The following is a 15,099-nucleotide window of genomic DNA, read 5'->3' as shown; positions in this document are numbered from 1 at the left end:
TGAAGGCAATTATTTTCTTGTTTTCTTTCTGGTTTGTTTTCTTGAGGTGAGTTTTCTCAAATGCTATAAGATATCCTCGAAGCTCATCATATGAAAGTTTGTTTAGATCTTGTGATTCGAGTGCAAGTACCTTTTTCTGCCAAGTGGTAGGTAGACTCCTTAGAATTTTCCGAACTTGATCACCACTTGAGTATTGTTTACCAAAAGCTTTTAGATTGCTAATGATTCTGCTGAACCTTGCAAACATTTCCTCAGTGTATTCTCTTTCTTTCATCTGGAAGAGTTCATAGTCATGAACCAATATGTTAATGTGAGTTTCTTTAACTTTTTTGGTTCCTTCATACGTAACTTCCAGTTTGTCCCAAATTTTTTAGTTGTATCACAACTTGAGATTTTCTCATATTCCTCTCCACTTATAGTATTATAGAGTAAATTGCGTGCCTTAGCATTAACCTGAACAACTGTCACTTGCTCGTCTATGTACTCATCTATATCTTCTCAATCAGCAGATGGATTAGTTGTTGCTGGTAGTGGATAGTTCCCCTTTTTGATAACGCGCCATACTTTGACATCATAAGATTTTGCATATATTTCCATACGCACTCTCTAGTGAGAAAAGTGTTGTCCATTGAAATATGGTGGCCTAACTTGCGATGTTTCTTCTTGAAAGAATGCTCTAACAATTACTTGATTTGCCATGATCTTTTCTCACAAGCTGTTAAGCGAAAAGTGTGAGACTAGTTCTGATACCAATTGATTGTGCAAGAGGGGGTGAATTGTGATTTTTCTTTTCTTTTTCGTAGTAGTCGACTAATTTGAGTTCTAGTCGACTTGGCTTTTCAGGAATCCAATGAAAAAGATATATTGTAGAAAATAAATGATATAGTATGTTTTTATACTGGTTCAAATTCAGAGTGAATCATACATCCATTCCCCTTGGGTTTCAAGGGTGATCTCTTTCAAGTATGAAGTGGCTTAGTACAGATGAGTTGATGTTGTTATATACCAACAACTTCTGTCACTCGTTCTTTTCTCTATAATTGATACAATGCCTCACCAGTGTTCTTTTCTCTCTCTCTCTCTCTCTCTCTCTCTCTCTCTCTCTTTACTTCTTTAATACACAAGAAATCTAAAGCAGACTATAGTGTTTTGTTTGAAGTAGAACAAAGAGATCGAAGTTAGTTTGATCAAAGTATATTCGCTTCAAGTCTGTAACATATGTATATATATACTTCGTGAGGCCTTCTTGACTTTTGAATGACATGAATCTTGAGAGATTGCAAACCCATGGGAGTTGATCCTTGAACGGAATCATAGATTGATTCTTTCCAAGAATAAAGTCAAGTTTTCGTTGATCTTCCTTGATTTGACAAGCTTTTCATCCGCTAGGCATATCTTTTTGTTACTTGAGTGATTTATGATAAATCTCTTGATTTCTGGATTCAACAATCTCCAGTGCAACCCTTTGCGATCTTGTTTCCCTTTGATTTGGGACCTTCCTGTAATATCTTCCGTGAATCATTTATCGAATCATTGATTGATTCTTCTTCTGTATCTCCACTTCTTCTTCCTTTTTCATCTCTTATTATTGATTCTTTCCCTTGCATTGATCCGGTAATAGATTGTCTCCTCAATCTATTCTTGAATGGTATTGCTTCTTGATTCCTTTGATTTATTCCTTGTGATCCTGCACCACATGTGATATATCATTTTTCATCATTGAAACTCATAATTAACATATGAATCTCTTAATTATATAAGCCTTTTGGAGAAAACAGTGTAGGCTTGACTTAAAACGAACAATATCACATCATGTTAAGAGTATCAATGAGCCAGCTGAACTCAACACATACATTTGTAAATCAGAAGTCGCTCGTGCCTCTCATAACAAAAACCAACCAGATCCAGAAGTCGCTCATGCCTCTCATAACAAAAAGTGATTAGATGTACTAAATTCTGATGCCTTAGATTACACATAGTAGTAATCTCATAAACAAACTCTTTCTCTAAATTCTTTGAAACTGGGAGCCTCTTTATGGCAACAGTCCTCCATTTGGGACCATCGCTTTGTATACTTTTCCCAGCATTCCCTTCCTAGTTTCATTGTCTTGGCTAAAATTTGAAGTTGCTTTCATACTTCCATAAAACTTATTCTTGTGACAATCTTCTCGAGCTTAAAAATCTGAGGAAAATAGCATATCTATCATTAGCATATTATTTTTCTTCTCTATAACAAATATTTGATCAAGTAGTACCTCATCAATTTTTATTTATGTGACATAATTTAACTGGCATTTAGTTTAAAAAGATAAGAATACTTTTAAAAGTTGTAGTCTTAAATGTACCACAACACTTTTCTGGTTTTGAAGCTTGTAGGTTGCGATCATTCAATATTGATGTAGCTTCGGCATTTGGTTTAGTACGAATGAGACATAGAATTAGAGGTGTCAAATGGGCAGGTTAAGTTAATTTTTGTCGGGTCAATGACTCGTCCAAAAGTAACTTGGGTTGAGATAGTCTGGGTCAAGTTGGGCTAAAATTTGGGTCATAGCCCAACTCGCCTAACTATTAATTACCAAGCTTTAATTAATGTATATTATTTTCTTATGAATCGTTTAATTATCAAAAACAAATCTTTTATTATGGTCATATATAACATATCAAATTAAAAAAATTATTTTAAAGATATTCTAGCAAAGTTACTCATGGATCAATTTGGGCTAAAAATCAACCCAACTTTAAATGTACTAAAATAGGTTAGATCAATATGGGCTGAGTTCAACAAATAGGCGGGTCAATGACCAACCCAACCTTGGGTGGGTCGTACGAATCAAATAGGTTTGGGGTTAAATTGTCATCCCTGCATAAAATAGTCAAAATTTTGGATGTTGTTAGTGGAGTAGCCAGCATTTTGGCTATGTTTTCTATTACTCTATTTTATTTCATGAAGTACTTGCCCCTATATAACAGCATTTGCCCAATATTCAGAGGATCCAAAACGATGAACATAAAGATCTTATTTTAACTACTATTCTAACGGACTTAATGTCTTTTATAAGTAATCCAAAAATAAAGTCGAACTAAACAGTTCAACTAGAACAAGCTAGGTTTACGTCATTTCACCATACCTCGAGAAAGAAAAATCAAAATCAAGGGAATATATATATATACACACACACACACAAAAATTATACTTTATCTCGCCTATCGAATGTAAATAGTTTCGGGCGCGGGCAAAAAGTGAAAAAAGCCCAAAAATCAATATCTCCACCATTAGCTTGTACTTTTTGCTAGTAATCAAAAGAGAGAAAAACAATTTGAAATGAAGAAAAGGCATACATATAGATTTGACATAACTGGATAACAACCTTAGAATGTGAAGGTTCAATTTTTTTTACTTCAATCACAAGCATCAACACTGAAAGTCAAAGCATTATTTTTAGTATCAAAAGTTAAACCTATGCCTTGAAGCTGAATAATGCCTATAAGTGTAGATTTATCATCCCATGGCATAAAAGCTAGGCAATTGTAGCCCCCAATACTAACTACAACTCGTTCATCTACTAGCAACACCTCTTGCCTTTCAGAATAATTGCCAAAGTAAAACTTGATAACTGGGAAGTATACTTCAGCACCATCTGGATTATTGTCACGACCCCAAATCTATCTGGTCGTGATGGCGCCTAACCCAACTTGCTAGGTAAGGCAATTAATAACTATCAAATTCCAATGAAACCTAATGAGACAAATAAATAAAAGAAAATATATGAATCTTATACATTTTCCAAGGACTGGTAGTACAAATCATGAGCTTCTAAGATTTAGAATTTACAAAGCTAGTGAAAAATAAATACATCATCTGTCCAAATAATACATAAATGAATTTCACATAAGTCTAGAGTTACCATGAATAAGAGACAGCTATGACCGGAACGCATTTACGTCTTCAATGATAGTTCCCATCATGCATAGCAACATCAGCACCCAAATCTACACGCAAGGTGCAGAAGTGTAGTATGAGTACAACTGACCCCATGTACTCAATAAGTAACAAACCTAACCTTAGATTGAAAGTAGTGACGAGCTGGAACAGTGGTAGGAGCCCAACACCAGTAGCCAATAACAGTTCATAATAAAATAATCATAATGGTACTAGAAACAAACTTAGATATAAGATGCTCAACTCGTTCACAGTTCCGGAAAAATAGGCATGCTTTTCAAGTATATCGGTGAAAACTCAATTATTTTACCGTAATCACCAAAAAATATGAGTAAGTTTGAAAACTGTGATTTTTCCTAAAAATTCCAACAACATGTAAGATGTTCCATTATCAAGTGGCATGAGGAAAGTACTTTCTATGCCTACATGTCAATGTATGCATGCCAACTGTAATACAATGCATTAATAAAATCATATGCATACTCTCGGTGTTTCAATGCACTCAGTCCTCCCAATCACTCAATCCTCACAATCACTCAGTCCTCACAGCCACTCAGTCCTCACAGTCACTCAATCCTCCCAATCGCTCGACACTCGCACTCAGTAGATACCTGCGCTAACTGGGGGTATGTACGGACTCCGGAGGGGCTCCTTCAGTCCAAGCGCTATAATAAGCCAATCATGGAATAAATCAAAAAAATATGTTGCGGCGTGCATCCCGATCCTATCATGAATCAATAATACTCGTTGCGGCGTGCAGCCCGAACCCATCAATGTCCTCACAATCAGGCCATCAGCCTCACTCAGTCATCAATCTCTCCAGTCTCTCGGGCTCACAATGTCATAAAAATCAGCCCAAAATATAATGATGTGATGTATCAATAAATGGTATTAGAGACTGAGATATGATATGCATATGAATGCGTACGATTGAGTATGTAGTTGCAATGTAAGAAAATAACTCAACAACATAAATGATCTCGGTGGGTCTCAACAGAATAAGCATGTAGCATAGACATGGTTTCTAACATGGATCACAGCTCAATAGCTCTAGTACGTAGAGATTTCATGGTTACAGATAAGATCGGATAACTACACAGCACCACAGAAATAACAGAGTCACAATTCACATGGTGCAAGCCCATATGCCCGTCACCTAGCATGTGCGTCACCTCAATACCAAACACATATCACGTAAATTCAGGGTTCTTACCCTCAGCACCAAGTTTAGAAGTGTTACTTACCTCAAACCAGCCAAATCCAACATCGAACAAGCCAAACGATGCTCCAAGCGTACCGACCTCCGAACGGCTTGAAACTAGGCAAAAGCAACTCAAATACATCAAATAAAGCCTAAGGGAACAATTTCAATTGATAAAGGTCGAATCTTTACTCAAAAGCCAAAAATCAACCAAAAAGTCCAACTTGGGCCCGCGCCTCGGATCTCGACGAAACTAATGAAATATGATAACCCATTCAATTACGAGTCCAACCATACTAATTTCACTCTAATCCGACTCCAAATCGATTTTCAAAACTAAACAATTCACTTTATGAAATTTTAGACAAACATTCCCAAATTTCACTTTTGAAATCATCAACCAATTGCCAAAAATGAAAATAGATTCATGAAAAATAATAAAAAATGAGTAGAGAACACTTCAAAAATCATTCAAATCTAAGCTCTTCAACTCAAAATATGATCAAATGAACAAACCCTTGATTTATATGCTTCCGCCCAGCTGTTCTGCCTCGTTTCTCATGCCAAATGATCCCGAAACTCACTTTTGATGCATGCAATGGATTTCTTGTGAATTTCCAGTCAAGTTGGGCATTTGAATCACTCCATTTGACCTTATAATGAAGGAGATATGTTGGTTTCAATATTTGCAAATAGTGAAGATTTTTAATACGAATTCAGTAGCAATGTCATAATTAATCTGAAAAATCTGGCAACGCAATTCTTAGTAAAATGACCACTAATTCCTCACAAGATGTCGAAACTTGATTATTCCAGTTGTTATAGTTCCAAAATTACGATACAGATTTAATGCTTCAATCAAAACAAAAATTGGAGCTTATTTGCTTAATGTGGTACCATTTATGCATGAAGAAACAACGTTGAAACATAAAAAAACGAGCGCAACATAACCCAAACCTATCTGAAACTCACCCGAGCCCCTCAGGACCCGCAACATAACCTAAACCTATCTGAAACTCACCCGAGCCCCTCAGGACCCCGTCTGAACATACCAACAAGTCCCATAACATAACATGGACTTACTCAAGGCCTCAAATCACACATAACAATATCGAAATGACGAATCGCACCCCAATTCAAACTTAACTAAACTTTCGACTTTCAACTTCCAAAACTCGCGCCGAAACATATCAAATCAACCCGGAATGAACCCAAATTTTGCAAACAAGTCCCAAATGATATAACGAAGCTATTCCAATTCTCAGAACCACAATTCGAATACGAGATCATCAAAGTCAACTCTCGGTCAAACTTATGAACTTTTCAAACCTTCAAATTTTCAACTTTCGTCAATTTGCGCTGAAACCTTCTAGAAATATCCAAATGTAAATCCGGGCATATGCTCGAGTCAAAAATCACCATCCGGACCTAGCTGAACCATCAAAACTCCAATCCAAGGTCAAATACTAAAAAGTCAAACTTGGTCAACTTTTCTAACTTAAAGTTTCAATCATGAAATTCATTCTTCCAAATCGATTCCGAATAACCTGAAAACCAAAACCGATGATTCACACAAGTTATAATACATCATACGGAGCTACTCATTTTCTCAAAATATCAGGCGTAGTGCAAATGCTCAAAACAATCGATCGGGTCATTACAATCATCTTCACAGCAAGTGTCAAATATACCAAATCCATCTTCGATCATTGTATAATCTTTTACTTCTTCTCTAAAAATGTTGCGAAATATAATGTAATAATCATGAGGAAAATGAGTAATTAGTGTCTTTGTATCTACCATGATGCCCCGGTAAGGAGGTATGAGCGGTTGGCTTTGACGGGTATGAGAAGAGATAGAGGGCGGCCTAAGAAGTATTGGGGTGAGGTGATCAGGAAGGAAATGCCGCGACTTCAGACTTTCGAGGACATGGCTCTTGATAGGAAGACATGGAGGTCGAATATTAGAGTTGAAGGTTAGGAGGGAGCCGAGCGTTTTTCTTCCTTTGTACCGGGAGTGGGGCTAGTCTGTTAGGGTATTGTCTTGGATTATTATTGGTGTATGTTGTGTCCATACCATTTTTCTGTTTTTTTTATAGTACTGTGGCATTATTATTGGTTGTTGTAATTGCTTTTTCATCTATTTTTTGTTTCCTACAATGCTTATATTTTTTTTCTTATTTTTATTGCTGCCAGGGATGGCCCTTCCCTAAAGCAAGTAAAGCAACCGCTTTAGGTCCCACATTTGTGGAGGCCTCATATTTTGTTACACCTAATAGGTTATATATAAGTTTAAAAAAAGTTTTGTGAAGTTGAAAAATATCATTATGTGGAAAGTTGCACGGAAAGGAAAAACAAATTTGATGTAGTGTTGATGATGAGGCCTGCTTTTGACACAGAGAGCCTATATTGATGGTTTAGATTTATTTTTTGAATTGAAAGTGTTAAAGGAAATAGTACAAATAGAAGATAACACTTTAATTATAAGGCTCAATCAAATAAAAAGATTTGATTTTTTTTTTCAAATGTCTATATTGCATATAGAATAATGTAAAACAACTGTTACTGTTGCATCAATGGAAAGAAGTTTTTTAAAATTAGAATGGATAAAATATTATCTAAGATTAACAATGTCTCAACAGAGATTAAATGGATTAGCTATATTATCAATTGAGAAAGACTTATTAGAAGAAATTGATTATAAGAAGATTATTAATAACATTGCATTTTAAAAAGCGAAAAAAATAGACTTCAAATTAAAAATAATAATATTTTTTTATAAAAGTTAAGGCCCCTAATTAATGTTAGGCTTTAGGCCACAAAATTCATCGGGCCGTACCTGGTTGTTGTCACAGATTCTATTGTCTATTTTCGTCTTCTTGTGCTGAGGGTTTCTCGGAAACAGCCTCTTTACCCCTCCGGAGTAAGAGTAAGGTCCGCGTACATTCTACCGTTACTCTATGAGTTTCTTTTTTACCATTCCACCACGAGGGATCCACTGGAACTTCCTTATCTGAAGGAAAAGTGATCACATCGATCAGATGCCATAAAACCTTTTGTTGTTTCTCGGGTCATATATTGTTCCATATAAATAAATCGCTTGCTGCCTAAAGCGCAATGAAAATCATGATCTGCACTTATGCAAGTTGAACTGTTTTCAACGCAATCAAGTTCTGCGAATGTTTTAGAGGGGGTAGAATCGTATGTATTATAACGTGGTTTGAAACACTTATCTGGAACACAAGGTGCACATTGCCACCAAACTAAGTAACTTCCACTGTCTATTAGCAACTAATTTCTTGTTCTTTCACAACCAAGCAACAAAAGGGCAACATACTGACTTTTAAAGTGGTTAGTAAGTGCTGCCTTTAGGACTTGGTCATGAGTCTTACTCCCAATTATGCGCGTACTTCTCATGAAAATCGGTCACATTTTTTTATTTCAGTATGACGGTATTTGAACTTTGATGCCAAGTATGTAGCTTGAGCATGATCTTGAGCAAGACGATTTTCCTCATGATTTTTATATAGTATTTCGCTACATATTTAGAAGTGAAGTACGAGATATTACTATGGTTGAAAGTCCAGTCGGAGCTTTTGACACTTGCTATAAGGAAGATCCAAATGGTCGTGACTTATACTTTCTTGTTGTGAAGTTGTACTTTGGCATCGTAAAACCCGAGTACCATGTTGTTTCTGGCACAAGAACAAGTCGTTGTGAACTATCGGGGACTCTACTGCTTGGCTTATAAGGGATGGAATAATGACTACTCAATATTAGGAAGTAATCAACTCCAAGGTGTAGCATTAACTTTTGATACTTCAGCAAACACTTTGTCCTTTGACGTAGATGCATGCGATTGAGATACATATAAAATTTTTGGGTCTTAAATCTAAAGTTAGATGAAAATTCACTACGACTACAGCTAGTATGTCTTCTTCTTTATTTCTTTCTTTTCATGACTCAATCATAAAACAAAGCTACACTATTTTTTTTTTTCTAGTGAGAATCTTCCATTTGCAGCTAGCATATTGCAATTGGCATCCACTTGATGGTGTAATCCAGTAAAACAAGTATAATTAACTTTTAATACAGCTTCATAATCGGTTGAGTGCAACCTGTTAAAGTAGAAATATTGATCATTTTGCGACATTACTCTTTTTACTTAATCATGACTTAAAAAACCTCATATTTATGCCATAAACCTGTTGGCTTTCAAATACATGGAAATCAGGAGTTGAAATACTTTTTCCTGTTTCTTCAAGATAAGTGGGTATACGTATTCAAAACTCGGAATATGGAAATATTATGGATTCAAACGGAGCATTTGTAATAATGAGAATTCATGCGGCCGACCCCAACTACATTGGGATTAAGCCGCAGTTTGTATAGGGTAAAATCGGTTTGTATTAAATACCCGTATAATAGAGCGACACGTGAAACCAGAGACAGACGGAAAGCGAGACAAATGGAAATCAAGACCGGGGTCAGCATCTTTGATTGGCACCGGGAAGACCCCAAAGGGAACATTGTTAATGAAGACAAACGAATGTTTGTCACTCGATATCTTTCAATGAAAAATATTCTGCAATATTAAATACATAGTCCGTTATAGAAAATTTTGGCATTCATAGTCTGCCGTTACACATTCATCAGTGGCCTCCATAATTGTCATTTAAGAGGGGCTTGATCCTAGAACCTTGTTCCTTAGGTGCAGCTATAAATAGTGACTTCAACAATCATTGTAGGGAAAATGAATTTTCTGACAAACTTATGCTATATACTATTCAAAAGCTCAATAATACTTTATTTCTTGTCTATTGATATTCATATTACTTCCTTCGGAAGCTCTGCTCCCGGAACCAAGCTATTTACCGTATTATCTCGATTTTAACATTAAGTCTTGTATTTTATATAATTTATTTATCATTTTGGGATCAAATCGATTCGTTTGTCTATAAACCACGTTACAAATTCAACTGTACTATTATACGGGTAACAGTTTGGCTCCCACCGTGGGGCTTAGACAGTTGAGTAATTGAGTTGATCCTTGCATCTATTACTAACATGTTTAATTCTTTGTTTTTTTGCAAAAAATCGTAAAAAATGGAAGATAACGATGTCAATATCATGCTCAATGTTGAGGCCTAAGGAAATCATCCTCAACATGAACATTTGTTCAGCGATACCCACAACGGGGGGATGAATCGATGCCGGTCCATGGCGGGCAATATCCATGACAAGTTCGGGAGGCAACTCTTGATGATATTGAAGACAAATACGTTGTGAGAGAACAACAAAAGGCTATTATGGGCCATGTCGCGCGAAAAGATTAGGTCATGATAGAATTGAGGCAAGCATTGTCGGGTGCTTCCAACAAAGTGAATGGAAGAGCTCCAGCTCCTCCGGCAAACCAAACAACACAAAGGGTTAATAACAACACCCCAAGGGGTGAGGTTAGCTTCGATGGGGCCGAGGGGAATGACTGTGAATCTAGTAACAATAACAAGAATGATCCCTTTAAAACCGAACGCATACAGTTTATGAGGGAAATAAACGCACGAATGGATCAAATCCCGGGCGCACCGCCAGTGTTGAAAGGACCGGACTCAAAGAAATACACCCAATTATCGATTAAACCAAGCGAGGAACCAGAGTTAATCCCGAAGCGGTTCAAAATGCTATACGTGCCAAAATATGATGGGACCTCGGATCCTCGGGAGAATATCACCACCTATATAATGGCGGTGAAAGGTAACGACTTAGCTCTGCATGAGATTGAGTCAGTCTTGTTGAAGAGGTTTGGTGAGACTCTCATAAATGGGGTCCTAACATGGTATTCACTTTTACCCGAGTACTCAATAAATTCCTTCGAAATGCTCACGGATTCTTTTATCAAGGCCCATGCCGGGGCCAGAAAGGTGCAGGACCGAAAGGCCAACATATTCGGGATTTGCGCAAGGAGAGTCCGAACTGCTGTAAGAGTTCGTGACCAGATTTCAAAAGAAAAAGATGCTACTACCGACCGAGCCAGATGAATGGGCAGCTGAGGCATTCACTAAAGGACTGAATCCGAGGAGATCTGACGCTTCCTGGAAACTGAAAGAAATTCTTCTGGAGTTCCACACAACAACATGGGAGGATGCCCACAACAGTTGCGAATCGAAGATAAGAATAGAGTATGACCAATTCGTTTTTCCGGCATCAATAAATAGATGGGACAGAGAGAAGAATAAGGAAAGGTTGAAGAATGATTTTAACGTGGATCGACGGTCTTCTAAAGGTCGATTTTTGCCCAACGAAAGGGCCGAAGGACGCCACAGAGGTTTCGAGTCGATGAACAGGTTCGCTACCGATAGGAGAGTTGATCGTAACCGAAATAATAGATCATTGCAGGACAAAGAGGTATCGGGCTCCCGGGAAGCCACCTACCCCAGATTGTCCGAGTATAACTTCAATGTCAGCATAGTGGAACTGGTATCGGCGATGAGGAACATTAAGGAAGCACATTGTTTTAGGCCTATGAGATCCGACCCCAATCAGAGAGATCCTAACCTATGGTGTGAGTATCACGGGACTAATGGCTACCGGACTGGGGACTATCAACATTTGCGGGAGAAGGTGGCGACATTGCTAAGAAACGGCCATCTCAGAGAGTTCTTAAGCGACCGGGGTAAAAATAACTACGATCGCGACCAGGATAACGCGAAACCCTCGAAAACGGGAGAAGATCCTCCTCGTCTAACGATCAACATGATTTTCGGAGGCAACGAGATAAATGGTGTAACCTTATCAGCCGCAAAACAAAAGACAGTAACCCATAGCAAAAGACTCTGAGAAGTCACCGATGATGATATCACCTTCAAGGAAGAAGACACTGATGGAATCCAACTACCGCATAACGATGCCCTGGTAATTTCACTTACTGTTTTTGATTTTAAAATTAAACATGTTTTGGTGAACCTAGGGAGTTCAGCCAATATTATCCAATGGAGAGTGATGGAACAACCCAAGCTAACTGGAAGCATCATTCCGGCCACAATGCTCATCGCCGAGTTCAACCTAGAAAGTGTGACAACCCGAGGGGAGATTCTGCTGCCCACGAATGCCAAGGGGTAATGAAGACAATCCTATTTAAAGTAGTAGACAACGACATGGGCTATAACATTATTCTTGGAATACCATGGCTATAAAAATAAAGTATGTGCCGTCAACATACCATCCAATTCTGAAATTCCCAACTCCAAAAGGAATTAAACAAATAAGAGGAGATTAACTAGCAGCTGGGGAGATGAACACAATCTCGATTTTCAGTAGCAAAGGGAAGGAACATGCGGTATAGCAATTATAGGAACCGACGCATGCTCCTGAGCCAAACGAAGTCGACAGGGGGGGGGGAGTCATCGGAATACTATCAGGTACCAAGGTATTTCCAGGTACCAGAAGAAATTGACGCAACCAAATCCACAGTAGAAGAACTCGAACAAGTCGCATTAATCGAGAAGTTCTTGGAAATAAAATTTCACTTGGGGACAGGACTAAACCTCAAACTCAGGTTAAGATTTATAGAATTTCTTTAATTTAATGTTGACTGTTTCGTGTGGTCGCATGCGGATATGACATGTATCTCACTAGAGGTGGCCGTGCACAAATTAAGCCTGGATACCAACATCACTCTAGTAAGGCAGAAGAAACTCCCTATTGCCGAGGTCAGAAATAGGTTTGTCAAAGAAAACGTAACTCGATTGCTTAATATCGGTTCAATTAGGGAGGTAAAGTATCCTGACTGGCTAGCTAATGTAGTAGTAGTTCCAAAAATGAATAGTAAATTTCGCATTTGCGTAGATTATAAGGATCTAAATAAGGCGTCTCCTTAAGACTCGTTCCCATTGTCAAACATTGATCAAATGATTGATACGACGGCCGGGCACGAGTTGATGAGTTTCCTTGATGCCTATTCCGGGTACAACCAAATCAAAATGAACGTGAAGGATCAGGAAAAAACTTCGTTCATAACGAACTTTGGCACATATTCCTATAATGTGATGCCTTTTAGTCTTAAGAATGCCGGATCCACTTATCAGAGGCTTGTGAATAAAATGTTTGAAAAACAAATAGGGAAAACAATGGAAGTTTACATAGATGATATGCTGGTGAAGTCTTTGAATGCATGTGATCATCTTGAACACATCCAAGAAACCTTTGACATTCTTAGGAAGCACAACATGAAGCTTAACCCTGAAAAGTGTACATTCGGAGTCAGCTTCGGGAAGTTCTTGGATTTCCTGGTGCCACAAAGGGGGATCGAAGTCAATCCCGATACAATTAAATCCATCGAGGACATTCCCATCCAGCTATCAAATGTGAAAGAGGTTCAGTGGTTAACGGGAAGACTAGCCGCTTTAAGCAGGTTTATTTTCCGGTCTTCAGAAAAATGTCATCGCTTCTTATAACTTCTGAAAAAGAAGAATAACTTCGAATGGACTCCAAAATGCCAGCAAGCCTTGAAGGATTTGAAAGGGTATTTATCGATTCCTCCGCTACTATCGAAACCGGATGAAGGAGAACAATTGTTGGTTTACTTAGCGGACTTAGAGGTAGCGGTAAGTACCGTTTTAGTCCGTGAAGACGAAGGTATGCAATATCCTATTTATTATGTTAGTAAATTTTTAACGGGAGCGGAAACTCGCTACCCACATCTCGAAAAATTGGCCTTTGCTATCGTAGTTGCCTCTCAAAAGCTTGGGCATTATTTTCAATGCCACCCGATAGCCATGGTGAACACCTTTCCCCTGTGGAATAACCTTCACAAACCTGAACTTTCAGGTCGACTGGCCAAATGGGCAGTCAAAATGAGTGAATTTGACATAGAGTATAAACCCAGGTCTGCGATCAAGTCACAAGTTTTGGCCAACTTCATGGCCGATTTCAGTCCCAGACTGCTTCCTTTGGCCACCAAAAAGGCGGTGATGGTGTTAGAAATGATATCGGTAGTCTGCACCTTGTTCACGGACGAAGCCTCCAACGTGAAAGGGTCCGTGCTCGGGGTAGTACTAATTACTCCCTCGGGATAAATCCTGAGGTAGGCCATAAGAACTGTTCCCTTGACTAACAATGAGGCCGAGTATGAGGCTTTGATTACAGGACTTTAACTGGATCGGGGACTAGACTCTGAGGTCATTGAAATCAAATGCGATTCCCAACTGATAGTAAATCAGGTATATGGGATCTTCGACACCAAAGAGGAACGCATGCAGCAATATATAGTGAAAGTATAGACTTTGCTTGCACGGTTCAGGGAATGGTCAATCACCCACATCCCGAGGGAAGAAAACACGAAAGTAGACGCACTTGCCAGCCTGGGCTCGTCCATAGAAATAAAGGGATCTGACTGTGGTACGGTCATACAGCTCATGCATTTAGTATTGGATGTGGACGGTTATTATAAATTTGGTCTGGGACTGGAGAAATGAGATCATCGACTATCTTGAGCCCGACAAACTACCCGAAGATCCTAAGGTATCCCGGGAACTCCGAACTAAACAACTCGTTACTGCTTCAGGGGAGGCCTGTTGTATAGAAAGTCTTTTCAATACCCGTTGGCATGATGTTTAGGATCCTCCGAGGCTAATTACGTCATGAGAGAAGTTCACGAAGGAATATGTGAAAATCACTCGAGTGCGGACTCATTAGTATTAAAGCTAATTAGGGCAGGATATTACTGCCCCCGAATGGAGCAAGACGCTAAGGCATTTATTCGAAAATGCGATAAGTGTCAAAGCCACACGTCGTTGGTGTATCAACCAGCAGAACTATTGCATTCGGTGTTGTCGCCTTGGCCATTCATGAAATGGGGCATGGACATAGTCAGTCTGCTGCCGCTGACTCCCGGTAACGTAAGACTTTTTTTGATTTTAAGTAACTATTCTTTAAGTGGGTTGAAGAACCCCTTATACTGA

Source organism: Nicotiana tabacum, chromosome 18 (assembly GCF_000715075.1).
Source record: "Nicotiana tabacum cultivar K326 chromosome 18, ASM71507v2, whole genome shotgun sequence".
Lineage (NCBI taxonomy): Eukaryota > Viridiplantae > Streptophyta > Magnoliopsida > Solanales > Solanaceae > Nicotiana > Nicotiana tabacum.
The sequence above is the reverse complement of the archived record's forward strand: the minus strand, read 5'-3'. Positions refer to the sequence as shown.